Raw genomic sequence first — 7,500 nt, 5'->3', positions numbered from 1 at the left:
GAACACCTATCGCTTTATTTTCTTCTTTTTTTTTTACGTTTTCTTCTTATTTACTTTGCGGACGTCGTTTGTATGCCTTGTCAAGATTCTGATGAAGGGGTTTATTTGGTCGGGATGCAAAGCGACTCCCGGGGCTGCTCGCGCTTGTGGGAGTCTCGGTTGCATTTCCTGTTGTCGCGATAGCAGCCCGACGCCAAAGCACTGGGAGGGGAAACACGGCCGCGGTCTTGCTTTTCACGGAGGAGGAAGAGAGAAAATAAGGAATTTATATATATATATATATATGTATATATATATGTGTGTGTGTGTGTGTGTGTGTGTGTGTGTGTGTGTGTGTGTGTGTGTGTGTGTGTGTGTGTGTGGCAGAGAGAGCGATAGTATATCCTGAAGGATATACTGTCTTTTTTTTCTCCTCCTCCTCCAACATCACCTCTCTTGCCTCCTCCACCACCACCACCACCACCACCACCACCACCACCACCACCATCATCTCTCTTGCCTCCTCCTCCTCCTCCTCCTCTTCCTCCTCTTCCTCCTCTTCCTCCTCCTCCTTCTCCACCACCACCTCTCTTGCCTCCTCCTCCTATTTCTCCTCCATCGCCTAACATCATCCCCCCTCTCTCTTTTCCACGTGATCGCGAGGCATAGGGACGACTGCACAGGAGATGCGTCTTTCGATATCTAGAAAGAGTCAGACAGAAGGAAAGTAAGAAAGAGAGAAAGAAAGAAAGAGACAGAGAGTGGGTGCATGGAGAGGAGGGCATACAGAGAAAAACAGAAAGAAAGAAAGAAAGAGACAGAGAGTGGGTGCAAGGAGAGAAGAGCATACAGAGAAAAAAAGAAAGAAAGAAAGAGACAGAGAGTGGGTGCAAGGAGAGAGGAGCATACAGAGAGTACGAAAACAAAAGGGGGGGAGGGGGAGAGAGAGTGATAGAGAGAGAGAGAGGGTGAGTAACTGTCGTAGACTTATCTGCAACACGGACGTCCAGAGAGAGAGAGTCCCATGTCACATCTCTCTCTCTCTCCCTCTCCCTCTCCCTCTCCCTCTCCCTCTCCCACCCTCCCTCTTTCCCTCCGTCACTCTTTTTCTCTCTATCTCATTCTTTTCTCTCTTCCTCTCCTTTTTACCTCTTCCTCTCCTTTTCCCCCCTTTCCCCCTCCCACTCCCAGTCCATTTTTCTTCCCCCTATCTCTCTCCCATTCCCTCTCTCCCCTCCCCCCCACTCCCCTCCTGTCCCGTCCCACTCCCTTCCTCCCCTCCCCCTCTCTCCCTTCTTCCCCTCCCCTCCCCTCCCCTTCCTCCCGTCCTCTCCCCTCCCATCCCATCCCTCCCGTCCTCTCCCCTCCCATCCCTCCCCTACCCTCCCCTTCCTCTCCCCTCCTGTCCCCTTCCCCCATCTCCCCACCCATCTCCCCTCCCCTCCTGTCCCCTCCCCCCCCATCTCCCCACCCATCTCCCTACCCCTCCCTCTCTCCCTCCCTATCTCTGATGTTCCACCACACCGCCTCGCCGGGATGCTGCTGTCAATATACTCCAGGGAAGTCGGCGGCGATGCTGAGGAAGCGATAGCGGATGGGCGGCCGGCGAGGAAGCATAGGAAAGAAAAGGATAGGATAGGATAGGATAGGAAGGAGGCGATGGATAGAGGAGGATAGATTGATAGGTAATGGGCTTCATTAGCCGGTTGATGAAGGGAGTAAGGTGGCCGGGGATTGTATGGGATGATGAGTGTGCCTTTTTTTTATTCTTCTTTTTCTTCTTCTTCTTATTATTATTATTATTTTTTTTGATGCCCAGTTTTTTTTTCGTTGTGGGTATTGTTGTTGTTTTATTTTTGTTTTGGTTTGGTTGTTTAGATTATCGTTGTTATTGTTTTTTTTATTGTTCTTGTTGTGTTACCAGTTATTGCGTTGATTTTACTGGTGATAAATTTGCTGCTGATATTATCATCATTATTGATATCATTGCCATCAGTATGGTTAGTTTTGCCTTTGCTATTGTTATCATCGTCATCGTTGTCATCATTATCATCATCATCATCATCACCATCACCATCATCATCATCGTTTTACATCTATCAACCATGATCTATAGTGATAAACAATAACCATATAATAAGCAAAACCAAAAAAAAAATAGTTTTTTTTTTACTTACCAAATACCTAAAGAAAGCCACGGGGAAACGAACCCAAATGAATGCTAGGGATAGATACTTTCCTCTGAATTACTTTCTTAGAGAGGGAGAAAAATCATCTATAGTAGGAAACAATTTTTTGGGTTGTCTTTTTTTTTCATTCTTTTTTTTTTTTCATTCTTTTTTTTTTTTTTCTTTCATCGTCATCATCATCATCAGGCCAGAAGAGAGAGATTCCTTAGAGATGATGATGATGAAGAAGAAGAAGAAGAAGAAGAAAAAAAAACTTTGGGTTAGAGTCTGGGGAGGGAGGGATGAGGAGGGGATAGGGAGGAGGAGGGTGGTGGTGGTGGTGGTGGTAGGGTGGTAGGGAGGGGTAGGCAAGGGGGAGGAGGGGTAGATTTCGCTTTATTGATATCACGAAAACGGGGCATTTAATCAGTCGTAGTGGCTATGAGTGCTGCTGCCTGGCTTTAGTAGGGGGGTATAATCAGGCAGCCAGGTAAATTGTCAAGTTTTTTTGAGGGAAACTAATCAGAAAGACGTTGCGGATGGGAGAGGGGGCGGGGGTGAGGATGGGGTGTGGGTGGGGGTGACGGGGTAGTAGGGGGGGAAGGGGAGCAGTAAAGGGAAGTTTTTTTCTCTTTAAGCTGTTGCTTTTTTTTTTTTTATCTTTCCCTCTCTCTCTCATTCTCTCTCTCTCCTCCCTCCCCTACTCTCCCTCCTCCCTCCCTCTCTCTTTCTCTTTTCCTCTCCCTCTCTTTCTCCCTTCTTTTCTTTGGTTGACATTTAGGAGTGAGTGACTAGCCCGAGATGATCTATGAGAGCATCTTTAGCGTCTTTAGATGGCAGGCTTTAGGGGTGTTGGAGGGGGGGGGGGGGCAGGAGCATTGATGCCTAGTTGCGGAGGCTTAGTTACTTCGTGCTTTTTTCTTTCTTTCTTTTTTCGACTATTAGTTAATGAGGGTCTCTTGCACTTTCATATTTTTTTTTCTTTTTCTTTTATTTTTCCTCTCTGGTTTCTGTCTTTACGTATCCAACCATCTATCCATCCATCCATCCATCCATCCATCCATCTATCCAGTGTAGCTCTCATCCCCTTCCTATCCCCGTTCATCCTCCCTCCTCCTCCTCCTCCTCCTCCTCCTCCTCCTCCTCCTCCTCCTCCTCTTCCTCCTCCCTCATCTGTTCCTCTCTCTCCTCTGCCTTCCCATGATTATCCTCCTTATCCTTGTCTTTGCCCTCTTCCATTCCCCTCCCTCTTCCCCTTCTCCCTTCTCTTGCCTTCCCCTCCCCTTCCATTCCTCCCCTCATCGTCTCTTCCCTCTTCCCCTTCCCTTTCCGTTCCTCCCCTCGTCGTCTTTTCCTTTTTACCCTCACCTACACCATCTCCATCTGCTCACCTTCCCCTTCCTCTTCCCCCCACCTTCCCCTTTCCCTTCCCCTCCACCTTCCCCTTTCCCTTCCCCTCCACCTTCCCCTGTCCCTTCCCCCACCTTCCCCTGTCCCTTCCCCACCTTCCCCTGTCCCTTCCCCCACCTTCCCCTTTCCCTTCCCATCAGTTCCCTCTTCCCTTCCATATCCCCCTCCTCTTCCCCTTCCCCTTCCCCTCACCTTCCCCTTCCCCTCACCTCCCCTTCCCCTTCCCCTCACCTCCCCTTCCCCTTCCCCTCACCTTCCCTCTTTTCCCGCGGCGTCAGATATAATAACCCCTTGCCTTGTGACCGTGGTTTCACAAGTGTTCTTAACAAGAGGGCCTGGAGGAGGTTACGACACCCCGCAGGCCTGTGTGGAGGGGGAGGGGGGATGAGGGGGGTAAGGGAGGGGCAATTAGTCGACGCTCGAGGGGCCGAGGTTTCCACTTAGAAGTTCAAACTCAATTACGTTTCTAGATTTATGTGCCGAGACGGTAATTGAAACTCGGGTTCATTGCGTTTCTCGGCGGCGACGTGGCGGCAATGGCTCCGGTGCCGCGCGTGTGTGGCACTCACTGCCTTTGGCCAGGACACCTGTTCGAGCGCCGCCGGTCGTGTCCCCACGATGGGCTGGGAGGGAGAGGGGCAGGGGTAGGGGCGGGGGATGTCCCGTCCGCCTGTAGATCCTGGATGGCGGGCGCCCGCGAGGGGTCAGTCAGAGGAGTCTTCTCGCTGTGGGTCGCGAGGGTCTTTCCGCTGTGGTGCTGCGCTATGGGCTGATGGGTCTTTTGTACAATGGAACTCTTTAATCTTGAATGTATTTTTTATGGATTTTTTTTTTCTTCTTCCTTGGGTGTCCTGTAATGTCAACAATCTTTCTTGTTATTTTTCTCGGGGTATCTATTGTCTCCAGCGAACACGTGTCGCTCGCTCTCTCTCTCTCTCTCTCTCTCTCTCTCTCTCTCTCTCTCTCTCTCTCTCTCTCTCTCTCTCTCTCTCTCTCTCTCTCTCTCTCTCTCTCTCTCTCTCTCTCTCTCTCTCTCTCTCTCTCTCTCTCTCTCTCTCTCTCTCTCTCTCTCTCTCTCTCTCGCTCTCTCTCTCTCTTCCATGGAAAGGTTGACAACCATGGCTCGACTTGTGCCGTGGCGATCGCTCCCTGAGGCACCGTATCTCTCCCCTCATCTTTCTTCCTCTCCTCCCCTTCTTCCTCGCCAGCTCCCTCTCCTTCCCCCATTCCCTTCCCTACCGCTGGCAGGATACCCATAAGAAAGTTGTGTGGTTCCTTACGACGTTTAGGCCGCCATTACCAGCGGGTCGAACAGCCAAGTTACGCCGTCGTGGTTCCCTCTGCCGGAGCTTTTGAACAGCTTTTATGCATTTATTACACCGGCCCTCTAGGTACCTCACCTCCCCCCACCCTCACAAACCCTGTCTGTACCTCTTTCCTACTTCCATATGCCCCTCTTGATGGCACCCTCTCCCGTTCCCCTCGCTTACTCATGCCCCTCTTTCTGGTACCTCCTCCTCCCCTTCCCTTCACTTACACATACCCCTCTTGCTGGCACCCTTTTCCCCCCCTCCCCACTCACACATACCCCCCCTCCTCACCTACCCCCCCTCCTCCACTTGCTGTCATCCCCTTCTTCTTCTCTTTCGTGAGCGAGCAATGTCCTCGCTATGTGTCATGGTACTCATAGCGTACTCCACTCCTCATGCTTTTGGCCCGTGCTGATCGAACCCCCCTCGTATGCCTCCCCTTACCCCCCCCCATCCCCCTCCCTTCCATACCCTGTTACCTTGTCACATTGTTGAGAGTTTTCTACGGTGTCTTGGCGAATGTTTGTCTTGGATTAATTCTTTTCGCCTCTCTTTACATCTCTCTTTCGCATTCTCTCTCTTTAGCTCTCTATATCTCTATTTCTCTGTATCCTCTCTCTCTCCCTCTCCCTCTCCCTCTCCCTCCCTCTCTCCCTCTCTCTCTCTCTCTCTCTCTCTCTCTCTCTCTCTCTCTCTCTCTCTTTCTCTCTTTCTCTATTTCTCTCTGCATCTCTCTGCATTTCTCTCCCTCCCTCCTCCCTCTCCCTCTCCCTCTCTCCCCCCCCCCCTCTCTCTCTCTCTCTCTCTCTCTCTCTCTCTCTCTCTCTCTCTCTCTCTCTCTCTCTCTCTCTCTTCATCTCTCTCTCTCTCTCCCTCTCTCTTCATCTCTCTCTCCCTCTCCCTCCCTCCCCTCCCCTCCCCTCCCCTCCCCTCCCCTCTATCTCTCTCCTCGATTTCCCTTCCGATATTTTTGCCGAGTTGCCCCGAGATCCGGTCACCGTGTCTGTGCATCATGACAGGCTTTGTTCTCGGTAGCTTTGCATGCTTGCGTTTCTTTACGCCGGTATTTTAACGTCGACGCGTCAAGCACAAGCAAAAGTCGAACGGAGGATTTTGTTTTTGTTTTTTTTTTGTTTTTTGTTTTCTTAAGGAATTTTCTTTGGGAAAGGTTTAGCCTGTTGGATTCTACTCTCTGACGACCCCGATAGTCTTGTGATTTTGTTTTTCTTCCCGTTAATCCCTCGACGAACCGAAGGGTAAGTGGTGGGTGGGTGGGGGGGGGGGGGGTTGTGGGCGTTACGGGCGGCAGATAGGTGCAAATGAGCCATTCCAGGTGATCTTGACCCCCCCCCACTCCACCCCCACCCCCTACCCCCAACCCACCCTCTCTAGGTGAGTCTGAGGCCAAAGGCTGGCTGGCTGTCAGGTGAGAGAGAGGCCATGCGGCAACACCTCATTAATCCCGGGCGTCTCATTCACAGCGGAGGAGGAGGAGGAGGAGGAGGAGGAGGAGGAGGAGGAGGAGGAGAGGGGGAGGAGGAGGAGGAGAGGGGGAGGAGGAGGAGGAGAGTCACCCCGGGTCACTCTCATTAATTCCCGCCGCTCGGGTCTTTCAGGGCGCGATGAGGAAAGTTTAGGATCCGCGGCAAGTCCTCTTCGACGGAGGAGGAGAAGGGGGTGGGGGGAGGGGGAAGTAGAGGGAGAGGGAGAAGGAGGAGAAGAAGGAGGAGGAGAAGAAGAAGAAGAAGAAGAAGAAGAAGAAGAAGAAGAAGAAGAAGAAAAAAAAAAAGAAGAGTTGGAGGATGAAAAGAAGAAGGATTAGTAAGAGGAGGGGGAGGGAGAGGAAGAGGAAGGTTAGAGGGTGGAGGGGGGGGTAGCCAAAGAGATGCCTTATCTATTGGAAACGAGAGAGGGAAAAGGGCGAGTCGGTTTCAGTCGTCCCGTTGTAGCAAGGAGCGCTTGATATGAGTCCCCAGGATGGAGGGACGGCGTGTCTTGCGGGCTACATGACATCGAGAGTGAGAGAGAAAGGGAGGGAGAGAGAGAGAGAGAGAGAGAGAGAGAGAGAGAGAGAGAGAGAGAGAGAGAGAGAGAAAATCAAACGTCTAATTAGAGTCTCCAGTATTTGTTGCGGTGATGATTCACTATATGTCATTTTGCTGTATCTGTTTCTAATTGTTTTTTAAGCACGCAATTTTATGCACTCGACGCTGTCTAATTGTCTCTGTGTTCTTCTTTTGTTCCAGGTGAGTGAAAGGAGAGCGCTAGAAGTGTCCAGGTGAATCCCGTAAGTGTGAGAACCCCCCCCTTTTTTTTTGGGGGGGGCACCTTTCTTCCACCCTTCATCCTTGACATAGTTTTCGTTGTGACCCTCCTGTCTCTTGCTTTCTTTGAGTGAGCACATTTCACTTGGTAAAGGATGCGATCGTATTTCGCTGATTGAGGAAACAGAGTGTTGTCAAGGTGTGTGTCTTGTCTCTCTGTGTGTGGAGTGGGTTACCTTTTACTTTCTCTTGCTTTTGCTTTTCTTAGTGTAGTTACCTAGGTGGTAAGAAGAAAATTGATGCTTAGAGAGTGCTAGATTCTGTACTTCTTCTTTTTAAGATTTATTTTATTTATTTATTTATTTATTT

General features: G+C 50.5%; 1 protein-coding gene across 12 annotated transcripts in view; it reads left to right on the top strand.

The window, feature by feature from the left end:
- The window catches only part of Chi (LIM domain-binding protein 2 Chi), a 289,290-nt gene that overhangs the window by 170,705 nt on the left and 111,085 nt on the right, over positions 1-7,500 (top strand). The gene's annotated exons all lie outside the window — the stretch shown is intronic.

Source organism: Penaeus japonicus, unplaced genomic scaffold (genome assembly GCF_977035675.1).
Source record: "Penaeus japonicus unplaced genomic scaffold, GWHDUDI00000001_assembly GWHDUDI00000018, whole genome shotgun sequence".
In the NCBI taxonomy this organism is placed as follows: Eukaryota; Metazoa; Arthropoda; class Malacostraca; order Decapoda; family Penaeidae; genus Penaeus; species Penaeus japonicus.
This window is presented reverse-complemented; position numbering and strand designations above follow the sequence as displayed.